General features: G+C 39.7%; 1 protein-coding gene across 1 annotated transcript in view; it reads right to left on the reverse strand.

The window, feature by feature from the left end:
• Nucleotides 1–1,653, reverse strand: part of pak1 (p21 protein (Cdc42/Rac)-activated kinase 1) — a 111,392-nt gene extending 109,739 nt beyond the window's left edge. Inside the window, 1 exon segment of the mRNA XM_028573532.1 lies at nt 1,480–1,653. The gene's annotated coding sequence lies outside the window, so the exon portion shown is untranslated.
• Nucleotides 1,654–14,382: the final 12,729 nt, after the last annotated feature.

Genomic DNA, 14,382 nt, shown 5'->3' on the forward strand with positions numbered 1-14,382 from the left:
TTAATTCAACAACGGTATCGGATCGGTATCGGTATCAACAGATACCCAAAGCCCAGGCATCGGTATCGGGACTGAAAGTCGGATCAGTGCATCCCTAAATTTAACACATCATTTACAAGTAGATTAAACATTTTTAACAATATTAAACCCTGATGACTTATCTACCTATATTTAGAGCTGGGCAATATATCAATATTATTATCGATATCGTGATATGAGGCTAGATATCGTCTTAGATTTTGGATATCTTAATATCGTAATATTTGTCAGTGTTGTCTCGTCCTGGTTTTGAAGGCTGCATTACAGTAGAGTGATGTCATTTTCTGAACTTAACCGGACTGTTCTAGTCTCCACTTAGTCATTATATCCACATTACTGAGGATTATCACAAATCTAATTTGTGAAAGCACCAATTGTTAACCCCACAATATCAATATCGAAGTATTTGGTCAAAAATATTGTGATATTTGATTTTTTTTCTCCATATGACCCAGCCCTACTTATAATGTATTACACCAGAAACCAACTAAAAACCAGAGTTTTCAGAGCTCTGAAGGCTGCAGAGACAGCAGCGTTTCCGTCTCTTCTCGGGCTGACCTACAGCAGTAAGTCACGGACCTCTCATGAGTCGTGTCCTTAGTTTGAGGTACATTACAGAGATGGAAAAGTTAAAAAATAAATAAAAAGCAATTACAGTGCAGAAGAGGAAAGAAGGCAAAAAAAAGCCTTATTCAGAGTCCTCCCCTTGTACAAAAGAGGAGAGAGAGAGAGCAACACAACAAACAAGTAAACATAACACACAACATGTATAAGCTATATATATCAAACCGTAAAAAAACACAGCAAGTTATATAATAATTAAATAAACTTCAACTGTTTTCAGAGATCTGAAGGCTGCAGTGAGAGTGAGAGCAGTTGGATCGGTCTACTGTCTGAATTACAGCAGAGAGGCATATGGACTTTCTCACGAATAATGTCCTTTTGAGGTACATTTCAGAGATGGAAAAGTAAGGCTATCCATTTATCTATTCACTCAAGACAGTCACCCATTCATTCTGTCGTCCATTTGATACTGGCCCTGCAGTGTTATCAGCTGGCCAGCAGAAAACTCCCATGTTATCACAGCCTGCTGGCAAACTGGGAGGAAACCGGTGTAATAAAAAAAAATAATCACACCATCCACCATCCGACTGTAATAACCTCGTCGTGGCCGGCTTCAAGCGTGCGCTGTGCGGGCTGGAGGGCCTGCGGCGTCCGAGGCGTTGATATATATGTATATATATATATATATATATAGATGCAGATAAAGAATAAGAGAGTAACAGTGTGGTCCCAGCCTACAGTAACCATTAACCCTTTACCTATTCACAGGCAAATGAGCCCCCCCACTTCACAACCGCACCATGCCTGGCTGAGAGAATGGAGATGATCGGCTACATTTTTTGGGGGTTTAGAAATAAAGTCGAAATGCTCACTCACCAACTCGTCCTGTGCAGTTGCAAAATGGAAATCCCAGAGTGTGGAGTGACAATTTCTGACACCGGGACACACCGTGTCATGTATTCAGCAAACTCTTCTCTCCTCTCGGCTGAGCTGCGCTGCGCTCTGTCGCCCTCCTGGCTGGGTTTTTTAACAGTAAACTTGCCGATCCCAGGCGATCCCAGGCTATTGTTAGCGAGGCACAGAGAGAAGCCTGCTGCACAGAAACACCCGCCCCCTTACACGCCATTGGTTGATGTTAGAATCACCCTCCGCTGATTGGCTGGTGCGCTCAAAGTCCTGGGCGGGTCGCCGCTAGTCAGAAGAGAGCAAGCGGTGGTGCGTTCACACCCCACTGGAGAAAAGTCCGTCATTCTAGCTTCATCTCTACCTTGGTTAAAGGCGATGCATTCAGGTGTTACACTGCCTTGTGGACCGAAAAATAGAAAGAAGTAGGAATTTTATAAAGAATATATTTCATCGAGAGCAATTAAATGATATATTTTTTTAAGACACACAACAAACTTTTGAGGTGTAAACACAATTATTACCACGTTTAATCAACAAATAATTCTAATGACAATGGCCTTTTTTTTTTACCAACATGAAATGTGAGATGAAATTGGAACATTACGCATCTTTGTCTCACTGCAGTGAACTAATAACCCGTCTCTGGCTGAGAAAAGTCAAAACTGCAAATTTGCTTAATATAACTATGTGCAAACAGGGCTTGTGTGCAGGCTTTGTGTTTAGCTATTTTTGTGCCGTGACTAAGACACTGTCACATGGGCGGAGAGAAAGGGGGGGAGGTGGGGAGGCCCTTCTGAGGCTGCAGCCCCGAAATGTTTTCTCAAAAGCCCCCAAATCTTTTAGGCTTTTATAATGACTTCAACTTTGTGTAATTTTCCCATCAGTCTCTTTGACCGGACCGGACCGGCAAACCAATGGAGCAAAGTTCAAATATCACCATTAGTTCTCTTAAAATAGGTTTTAAGATGAGTAATGCTGCATTTTTTCAAATATGCCGCACTTTTGCCGCATAAATTGCCAATTTCTGCGCAAAATATGCGGGGCTCGCATGATTTCATAATCCCCGCATTTTAAAGTCCCATATATCTTAGCAGAAACTTTAAAAATGTTGCGTTTACTTCACACAAGAGCAGCCATTTAGCCCACGCCGACGGCTCAGCATAGAGAGACGTTCAGGGCTCAGAGTCTCGCCCGAGGACACTTCGACGTGGGACTGCATCACATGTGTCAAACTCGAGGCCCGCGGGCCAAATCCGGCCCCTCGCAGGTTTTGATCCGGCCCGCTTTTCAATTTAGGCTCACAATAAATTTAGGCCCACCTCGTTTTTGGTGCTTTTATTTTATTTTTTGACATTTTTGACGCCTTTTTGGGCGGTTTATGTGCTTATTTTCAATGCTTTAGGCACTTTGTTTTAACGATTTGGACACTTTTTCAATGTTTTGCCACTTTTTCGGAAGTTTTTGACGTTTTTTATGATGTTTTTGTCACTTTTTTAGACAATTTTGATGCTTTTTTTCGGCCTTTTTCCAACTTTTTTGGCGCTTTATTCAACGTATTTGTCGCTGGCTGAGGAACTGTTTTGCCAAACTTTTTGGGGGCTTTATGAGACCCAAAATGTAAGTGAGAAGACTCAAATATATGAGACATGGAATAATACAGTCAAAATATTTGACTTTTTCTCTTAAATAAACACATGTCAATAATCTCTACGTGTCTGGCCCTCGATGGGATTCTCATTTTCCAGTGTGGCCCTCTGGGAAACTGAGTTTGACACCCCTGGACTGCAGGGACAGGGATCGACCTGCCGGCCATCTGATTGGTGAACGACCGCTTCGCCACCTGAGCCACAGCTGCAGCCCGTGCGCTACCTATGCTGTGGACCTCAAAAATAACAACACTCTAACTTGGATTAAAGAGTGACTAATGGTGCGTTCTTTTTGTCTTGTAATCGCGACTAGTAGCTTGAGTGTGACGTCACATCCAGTGGTCTAGTCTACGTGATACGCAGGTTATACGCAGTATACCCACTAAGAAAGCTCCAGGATTTCCATATACCCTTCTTAAAAATGCCCAATGACACGCAACAACATACTTTCCATTATATTTTTGATATATTTTAAATTATCATCTGTGTTCTTTTTCTTCACATAGGCTGTAAAAGTGTAGACAATGAAGTTGTTGATGCTCAAAAGTTCCCTGGGGGAGGACACCAAGACCCCCCACTATGATAAGCCTCCCCCCCTCTTCCCCAAAGGCAGATTCTGGCCCATACAGTATAACCACTACAATACATTAACGTTAGGCTACTGCTCTGCTTTCTGCTCAAGACTCGGCCATTGTTGTCATGTAGCAACCGAGCGTCTCTAGCCAATTTCAGCTGCACAAGCTCCAAAATAACTAATCAGGCGATATTTAACTCCTAATAAGACTGTAGAGACATGTCTATAGGTAGCAGTATACATACATACATATATTAGGAGTTAAACATAGTGCTGTATACTGCTACCTATAGACATGTCTCTACAGTCTTATTAGGAGTTAAACATAGTGCTGTATACTACTACCTATAGGCATGTCTCTACAGTCTTATTAGGAGTTAAACATAGTGCTGTAAACCTATAGGCATGTCTCTACAGTCTTATTAGGAGTTAAACATAGTGCTGTATACTACTACCTATAGGCATGTCTCTACAGTCTTATTAGGAGTTAAACATAGTGCTGTATACTGCTACCTATAGACATGTCTCTACAGTCTTATTAGGAGTTAAACATAGTGCTGTATACTGCTACCTATAGACATGTCTCTACAGTCTTATTAGGAGTTAAACATAGCGCTGTATACTGCTACCTATAGACATGTCTCTACAGTCTTATTAGGAGTTAAACATAGCGCTGTATACTGCTACCTATAGACATGTCTCTATAGTCTTATTAGGAGTTAAATATCGCCTGATTAGTTATTTTGGAGTTTGTGCAGCTGAAATTGTCTAGAGACGCTTGGTTGCTATATGACAACAATGGCTTTAAGCCAGTCTTGAGCAGAAAGCAGAGCAGTAGCCTAACGTTAACGTTAATCAAAACGTAATTTTCATGTATCAAACTGTGAAATATATTTGTGTAATATGTCAATAACTGGGTGAATAGAATCCTAAATGTTACAAAAAATGTTACAAAAATCCATCTTTTCTCCGACTCGTAGTATTCGTGTGACAAAAAGAACGCAACAACCCCGCGGTTATTCGTTTTTCGACACGGATGTGACGTCACACTCGAGCTACTAGTCGCGATAACAAGACAAAAAGAACTCGCCATGAGTTCAGACGACTTGACAAGTCGTATATATACGACCTCGGGGCCGTTCTTTTTGCAACTTCCGGTCCGTAACTCCAGAAAAAGACGCGTAGTTCGACTTCGGTGGACAAAAAGAACGCACCATTACTATGAGCATTTCGGTTTCCCGCTCCAGCCTCTTTAACTTTAAAAAAAAAAACTGAAATAAAACAACTAAGGTAAAAACTAAGGTAAAAACTGGATATTACCACACTGAGTTATGCATTGCTTTCCTCACAGCACACTGTGTGTGATGTTTCTCATAAAGGTCCGGTCCTAAATGAGGTGAAGAATATGTAGACAGAGACATCTAGTGTTGAGAGTGAAGAACTCCATGAACTCTTCAGTGAAGGCCGAGCTGCCTCAGGTTTCTGAAATGTTTAAATATGACAATTAGGCTTTATCTCATTCAAATGTGCATAGATTCCTAGAATCTTTAAAGATATAGGCATTGTGAAATTCAGACATCTTTTGAAGACGCTGCAGGTGAATAGGGTCAAATATTTAAACTTACAGATATCAACATATGAAGCTTTACCGGTTCATTATTTACATTAGGAAATTAATTTTTGTATTACATGTTTTTTTTTTCTTCCACTAAATTCAGTCCCTCCAGAAAATCGTGATTGTGCGATCGCATAATTCAACGCATAATCAGCCAAAGTCCGCATATATAAAAGTCCCATAATATATCTTTAGCAGAAAGTTGAAAAATGTTGAGTTTACTTCACACAAGAGCAGCCATTTCCCCCTGTTGCCATGGGAACGTTATGAAGTGATGTAATTAGGCGACGTGAACATCATCGAAAAGCAGGGTGTTGGGGGGAGGGGGGGTGGTGGTGGGGGGGGGTAGCGAGCGTCTGAATGCGTAGCTCCTATGGCGCCATTTTGATGCTAACAAGCGATCACCTTCCGTTAGCATCCCATTGACTCCCATTCATTTTTACGTCACTTTGACAGCGAATAACTTTACATCTGAAGCGTTTAAAGACTCTATTTGTTCGTTGTTTATTTCTAAAGAAACACGACAATGTATAAAAAGCTCCATTACCTTGTAGCTCACATTATGTCTCCGTAGCAGACGCTTTTATAAAAATAGACTAACGATTGGATCATAACCACGAGACTTACTGTCACACAGTAGAGGAATTACTGTATAGTACAGGAGAAGCTCACAGGCAGTTTGGACTTCCATTAGCTGTTTAGGTTTAATTACTAATGTTAACTAGCATGTTAGTGATCAATAATTAGCCTGTGTCTATGTTATCTCCTTACATACAGTACAGGCCAAAAGTTTGGACACACCTTCTCATTCAATGCGTTTCCTTTTTATTTTCATGACTATTTACATTGTAGATTCTCACTGAAGGCATCAAAACTATGAATGAACACATATGGAATTATGTACTTAACAAAAAAGTGTGAAATAACACATGTAAAATAAAACATGTCTTATATTTTAGATTCTTCAAAGTAGCCACCCTTTGCTTTTTTTATTAATAAGGGAAAATATTCCACTAATTAACCCTGACAAAGCACACCTGTGAAGGTAAAACCATTTCAGGTGACTACCTCATGAAGCTCATTGAGAGAACACCAAGGGTTTGCAGAGTTATCAAAAAAAGCAAAGGGTGGCTACTTTGAAGAATCTAAAATATAAGACATGTTTTCAGTTATTTCACACTTTTTTGTTAAGTACATAATTCCATATGTGTTCATTCATAGTTTTGATGCCTTCAGTGAGAATCTACAATGTAAATAGTCATGAAAATAAAAAGGAAACGCATTGAATGAGAAGGTGTGTCCAAACTTTTGTCCTGTACTGTATACCTAAGCTCTCCGTATCTCTAAGATTGGGAATGACTGAGATTTCTCTCGGCACAGCTACCAGAAGACTTACAAGTTTCAGACACGTTTCTCACGTCACATCTACGTCTTCAAGCTCAGTTGGAGGCTGCTCAGTAACGCTCAGCCAGCACCGGGAAAGAGACTTCTGATATCCTTCACTGGTCTGAAGGACCGTCCAGAGACACGGGGTCGGTTGGTCCATTATATATATGTCAATGGGGGTTTGGGGGGAATCACTTTTTTTTCTCTTTTTCATCAAACAGCAGTTTTTGCAAGTTCCTGCAATTTCATCGCATAAAACTGCATAAATATCCCGCATATTCCATCGCATTTTTTAAGAAAACGTGCCGCATAATCAAGGATTATTCCGCCAAACAATCACAAAAAAAACAATTTTTTGTGGAAGGACTGACTAAAAGAAGGCATGTTATGGAAGCAAAATAGCCAAAAACCTAAACATTAGGTTTTTGCTTGTATTGAAACTCCCGCACACTGTAACATGCAAAAAAAAAAAATAAAATAAAAAAATAGATAAATAAATAAATATATATATATATATATATATATATATATATACACAGTTTAAAAGTAGGCTGTGTTTGGGCACTAGAGCATCTTCAGGCAAATGGTGTTACATCCTGAGAAGCCATCTGTTGTAGGAGGTGAGGTTTGTGCACCAATCAACAACTTCCACATGAAATCAGGCAAAAATACATAACATTCATCCACATATCCATTACTATAGATAGAGCTTAAACCCCTCTATATTACCCATAATAACTTATATGATACCAGAGCAATCTATAGTAGATAGATGTTGATTTCTGTCAAATAAATGCACACAAAAAATTATATATAGCAGTCATAGACATATTTCCAAAACCAGCTGGTACCTTAATACGGTAATAGATATAGAGAGGAAAACATTTCACCATAAACACAACAAGAGTCCACAATGACTTCATACACTTTGCATCACATGTGTCAAACTCGAGGCCCGCGGGCCAAATCCGGCCCCTCGCAGGTTTTGATCCGGCCGCATTTCAATTTAGGTTCACAATAAATTTAGGCCCACCTAGTTTTTGGTGATTTTATTTTATTTTTTTGACATTTTTGATGCCTTTTGGGCGGTTTATGTGCTTTTTTTCAATGCTTTAGGCACTTTGTTTTAACGATTTGGACGCTTTGCTCAATGTTTTGCCACTTTTTTGGAAGTTTTTGACGTTTTTTTACGATGTTTTTGCCACTTTTTCAGACAATTTTGATGCTTTTTTTCAATGCTTTAGGCACTTTGTTTAAACGATTTAGACGCTTTGCTCAATGTTTTTGTCACTTTTTTAGACAATTTTGATGCTTTTTTTTCGGCCTTTTTCCAACTTTTTTGGCGCTTTATTCAACGTATTTGTCGCTGGCTGAGGAACTGTTTCACCAAACTTTTTTGGGGCTTTATGAGGCCCAAAATGTAAGTGAGAAGACTCCAGTATATGACACATGGAATAATACAGTCAAAATATTTGACTTTTTCTCTTAAATAAACACATGTCAATAATCTCTACGTGTCTGGCCCTCGATGGGATTCTCATTTTCCAGTGTGGCCCTCTGGGAAACTGAGTTTGACACTCCTGCTTTGCATGACTGTGTTTTCTGTTCTTTTCTAAAAAGGTACAAACAGGGGTTCTCACTCCCAAATCCTTGAATTCAGATTTTAAGAACAGGGGAATAAAAATGCACAGACATCTCAGCTCAAAATGTCAACTTGTAATTTGGTTCATCACCGAACACGCAACTAATGAATTTCTCCATCATCCTCGGCTGTTCTTTGTGTTTTGGGGCTTAAGATGGTGAACATGGTACAATGTTAGCATTTAGCTCAAAGCACCACTGTGCCAGAGTACAGCCTCACAGAGCTGCTGGCGTGGCTGGAGACTCTTTGTCTGGTCTGATGCTCAACATGCACTCTCTGTGCATGACACAAACCTAAAGCTCCATGTTGCTGTTGTTTTATTGATGCATTAATTAAGCCCAGCAAACAAACACGGGTCAGACTATACACACCTCTCAGTAAACCAGAACAGGAACTTTCTCAGTGGCAATGGTGTAACACAGGGGTGTCAAACTCAGTTTCCCAGAGGGCCACACTGGAAAATGAGAATCCCATCGAGGGCCAGACATGGAGAGATTATTGACATGTGTTTATTTAAGAGAAAAAGTTAAATATTTTGACTGTATTATTCCATGTCTCATATACTGGAGTCTTCTCACTTGTGGACCTCATAAAGCCCCAAAAAAGTTTGGCGAAACAGTTCCTCAGCCAGCGACAAATACGTTGAATAAAGCGCAAAAAAAGTTGGAAAAAGGCAGAAAAAAAAGCATCAAAATTGTCTGAAAAAGTGACAAAAACATCGTAAAAAGCATCAAAAACTTCAGAAAAAGTGGCAAAACATTGAGCAAAGCGTCTAAATTGTTTAAACAAAGTGCCTAAAGCATTGAAAAAAAGCATCAAAATTGTCTGAAAAAGTGACAAAAATGTCAGAAAGTGAGAAAAACATCGTAAAAAAAACGTCAAAAACTTCAGAAAAAGTGGCCAAACATTGAACAAAGAGTCCATATCGTTAAAACAAAGTGCCTAAAGCATTGAAAATAAGCACATAAACCGCCCCAAAAAGGCGTCAAAAATGTCAAAAAATAAAATAAAAGCACCAAAAAATAGGTGGGCCTAAATTTATTGTGAGCCTAAATTGAAATGCTGGCTGGATCAAAACCTGCGAGGGGCCGGATTTGTAAGTTGTTTCTGTACTTATTCAACCTTAACTCTATCCATTAGATCAGCCCCTCCCTGTGCAGTAAGTTAAGATAACACTTTGAAAATGTTCAGGTCAAAAGGTTAGGCACATACTGCGTAGCTTTTAGACACGTCCAATGGACATAGATTACTTGATAAAGCCTTATGATTCAAAGTTTCCTATGATGATGAGATAAAGAAGTCATGTTTGTTAAAACCACAATGTGTAAGCTGCTGATGAGGGATGGTGTGTAGAGTTTATGAGCTGAGTGGTGTCAGTGTTAGTCGACCTCGGAGCAGAATGGCTGCCGTCACAGAGCTCTCCTTCCTGCTGTTTGCTCTCATCAACAACATCCATGCACAAGAACAGATCATCCTCCAAAAGGAAAGGGGTGCTTACATCTTCACCCTCCCCGAGAACACCGACTCCTGCCTGATCTCCAGATCTGTTGGTGAGGAGAAGCTCGTCCTGTGGAACACCTCTGACCTCGGGTCCAACACCTCCTCACTACCTGGAGACCTGAAACAACGACTTTACAGCAAGGCAAATCATTTCGCGATCGTCATCCTGAACCAGTCAGACTCCGGCCTGTACCGAGAGGAGTGTTGGACTGAGGGCAACTTGACGCATGAGAAAAACATCACTATTACTGTTTGCAGTACAATGGATGAGAGAAGATCTCAATCTTTTAGACTTGGAGAAACAGTGGACCTGCCATGTGAAGGAGCGGCTGATGATCTGGATATCCAGTGGCTCAAACGGGACTCTAGATATGAGCAAGAAACATGGAGCAGAGTTTTTGGGGACAAAACGACATCAGTGATGATGGACGATGTTACAGGAAGATACCAAGTGGTGACAGACACATCAGCTCTTCGTTTATTCCACCTCACAGCAACAGACTCTACAAACTACACCTGTCTGGTGATGAACCAACAGCAGTGTGTTAGCAGTCACCCTGTAGAGTTGAAACTACGAGCAGAGATTATCTACAGCTCAGTGGGAGAGACGGCTGTGTTGCCGTGCTCTGCAGCTGACTCCACTGATGAACAGCCGCCACGCTGGTTTAACGGAAGCTCCTACATTGACCCAGGACAACAAAACCAGACTGTTCCTTCAGTGGACCAAAACTACTCGCTGGTGTTCTCATCTCTAACATTAAATCACTCAGGTCTGTACTACTGTAGAGACTCTAGGAGAGAGCAAATGTATTATCTGATGGTGTGCCACAAATTCGGCCCCCCTGCTGTAGAGCTGTTCTCAGAGGGAGAAGAAGTCACTCTCAGATGCAGAGATTTGGGAGAGGGTAATTGGCACTTTTGGTTCATCAAGTCGAACCGAACAGAGGGAAGAATCTTTGATGTAACGTCTGATATGAGCAGAGTGAGCAGGTACCATACAAATGGGAGTCTGGTTATCTCTAATATCTCAGTGGGAGACGCAGGGGAGTACTGGTGTGCAGTTGTTAAATTATTTGATCAGTGTGTGTCAACCAGCAGAACTCTTGTAGTGTACATGGAGCCCTTTGGGATTTACTCCACCTTCTTCAAAGTGCGATGCTCAGTGCTCAGTGTCCTGCTGCTGATGCTCTGTGCTGCTGTAGTCGCTGTGAACCTGAGGACCAGGAGAGGAGAGCAGCTTTCACCTCGGAGAGAGACTTAATATACAGATATGATCATTTCATCATTAGCTTTAATACAGCCTGGTATACGCTGGCTTTAAAAAAAGGGATGTTAGACATTCATGCAGATAAAACATTTCAACATGAACACAAAAAAACAGAGACCGAGAGAGAGAGAGAGAGAGAGAGAGAGAGAGAGATTACAAAAACAACAAACAACAAACCTACATGAACTGTATGTGATATTATTAATATTAAGATTTTAATTATTAAATGAAATGAAGTAAAAAGTACAGGAGGTGACTTATACGATGGGTAAGAAGACATAAATACCAAAAGTTATAAATACCAATGATTATTATAATATTAGAAAATACTGAAAAATATTAGTTTTGAAGGCTAGAAGTCAACCTTTGATCGTGACACGGTGCAGATGTTCCCTTATCGTCCGTATCAGTTTGTTTTGTATGTATATATTATATTATATTGTATATATATATTTTGTTTGTTTTGCTTTTCTTGATGTTGTTGTGGATCTGTGTGATTATAGGGATCACTGCTTCGGGCTGCACCCTGACCCACAGGGGAGGGGGAGGGAGGGAATTAATGTTGTTTTTTTTAATCATTTTACCTTTACCATTTTATCTTGTGTTACTGTACTGATGTTTTATTTTAAATCAAATGATTATGAGGTTTTTTTTTAAACTAAAGTAGAGGAATTTGAATGCATTTATAATTGTTATATCTTGCAGTGTTGTCAGTGTTATAAACTTGTTATTATACCTTGGTCTATATCACTTTATAATCAGTTGTCTGTTTAATAAAGGTTATAAATAAACAATATCACTTGGAACCCAGTTTTTATTGTTTTAATTTTGATTTCTGATTTTAATTATTATAAGCAACATATGTCTCGGTATGTAAAAAGGTTTCTTATATTGAATTTAAGTAAAGTTCATTTCTAGAGCACATTTAAACACTGCTTAAGCTGACCAAAGTGCTGTACAAAAAAAGCACTAAAGGTGCGGTATAAAAGAACATTGAAATGTAAAAATAAAATATATATAAAGTAGGGCTGTGCAATTAATCGAAATGTAATCGTGATTATGATTTCTGCTCCCAATGATCACAAAAACAGAATAATCGAGAAAATCAATTATTTAGCGCAAGTAAACTCTTATTTTCTCTCGTGTTCTGAATGAAAAAATAAAGTTTAAATAAGAAAAGTATTAAGGCAAATTTCACAGTTGTATGTGTTTTTTTTACTGTTCATGTATTGAACTTTTTCCACTGTTTTTTTAAGATCATTAATTGCAACATATTTCCAGAAGTCAACGAGTAATCGTGTTAAACTATCGTGATTTCAATATTGACCAAAATAATTGTGATTATATTATTTTCCATAATCGAGCAGCCCTAATATAAAGGTAGAGTAAGTAAGAGATGTTGGTTAGCCACCAACGATTTTTTATTTTTATTTTACTGATATAAAGTTAATTAATTTAAAAGTGTTCTACTGTGGCTCCGCTACAGCTCTGTTACTCCCTCTGCTCCGGTTTCACCCAATCACACCACTGGGTCTCACTTAATGTCCCGCCCACAACTCTATCTGGTTGGCTAGATGGTATACGAGTCGATAGCCAATCGACACTCATCAACCTCTCAGGCTCCACTATAGTTGGTCTCGCTACTTTAATGAAATTAAATCTCCTTTAATGTTAAGTCACGTGGGAAACTATAAAGCAACTATTCCTGACCAAAACATGCAGAAACAGACCATAATAACCAGACATCATGGCAACCGTCTTCACACACACACACACACACACACACACACACACACACAGTGGTGTAGTCTAATGTATTGTAGTGAGTATACTGTACCACTTTTTTTTTCCTGGCTCAGAATGGGCCTTTTGGGGCTGTGAATACCTTTATGTATCCTGTGAGAAGGAAAACACAGATGACATTCAAAATATATCAAAAATATAATGGAATATAAAGCAGTAAGGGGGCTTTCACATCAGGGACCTGAGCCTGGATCACAAAAGTTGACCCCGAAGCAACGAGGACATAATAAAATAGGCTTATATATTAGTCTTAAATGTGTGGTGAATGGAGGATACTGGCGTTGGTGTAGGTGGAGCATTTGGGCCCCGGTAGCTACGCACGCACTAGGCACTGCACTCAGCGGGTCACCGAAAGATGAGAGAAGTCTCTCTGCGTGTTCTGCAGGGTTAGTTTAGTTTGCTGTCACATTACTCGACCCCGTATTTGTGAATACAAATATCTGAAGTGAAAGTTCTGTCACAAAATGTCATGTTGTTGCGTATCATTGCACATTTTTAAGAAGGGTATATGGAAATCCTGGAGATTTCTTAGTGGGGTATACTGCGTATCACATAGACCACACCACTCCGCGCACACACACACACACACACACACACACACACACACACACACACACACACACACACACACACACACACACACACACACACACACACACACACACACACACCAAGTGAAGTCCGATACAGACAGACAGTTAAGCTCGGCAGCTCAATAAACAGGATATAGGGCTCGATGTGTAGGAGCCATATACCCTGCTCACGCTTCCAATGCTTAGCTGCAAACTCTGGCTTCCAGTAGGAAAACTGACCTTTTTAGATGCTACATTGAGACGAAATAATTTCCAGCTATGTTTTGGGTTCATTTATTTACAGTTTGTTTCGATTGCTAAACGACAGTGGGCACAACTGGAGTCACGTGTGCAAAACTCTAACTCCAGCCTGCACAGCAGCAGTTCACGTGGACCAATCTCTAGTTGGTTTCTCATCGCTTGAACACAGTTTTCAGAACTCTACACACTTATCCCAGGACTTTAACCACAACCTGCACAACACTGTAGATTTACAGCACTTTGTTCAGATGCTAACACACTGCTGTCAACACTGTTAACCTCACATTCAACACAGAATAGGTTTCAGTCTGGTGCCTATCAAACACTGCTGATTGGGATTCTAGCTGAAAGCCTAAGTAGGTGTCTTGTTTTAGACTAGTTAGTGAACATATATTGCAAAGGTATTTATATAGAGAAAGCTCAGAGAGACTTTTTTTGTATACAAACACCAAATAAGAATGAAACAATTATACACTGTAGTGTTTGAGAGAAACAGGTAAAAGAGCAGAGATACCAACATGTTCAGGTAAGATGTCTGAGGTTATATACACAGATATATAAAAAAGTGAAAAACACTATATCTTTACAATAGTAAAACTGTGTTCTT

This window comes from Perca flavescens, chromosome 3 (assembly GCF_004354835.1).
Source record: "Perca flavescens isolate YP-PL-M2 chromosome 3, PFLA_1.0, whole genome shotgun sequence".
Lineage (NCBI taxonomy): Eukaryota > Metazoa > Chordata > Actinopteri > Perciformes > Percidae > Perca > Perca flavescens.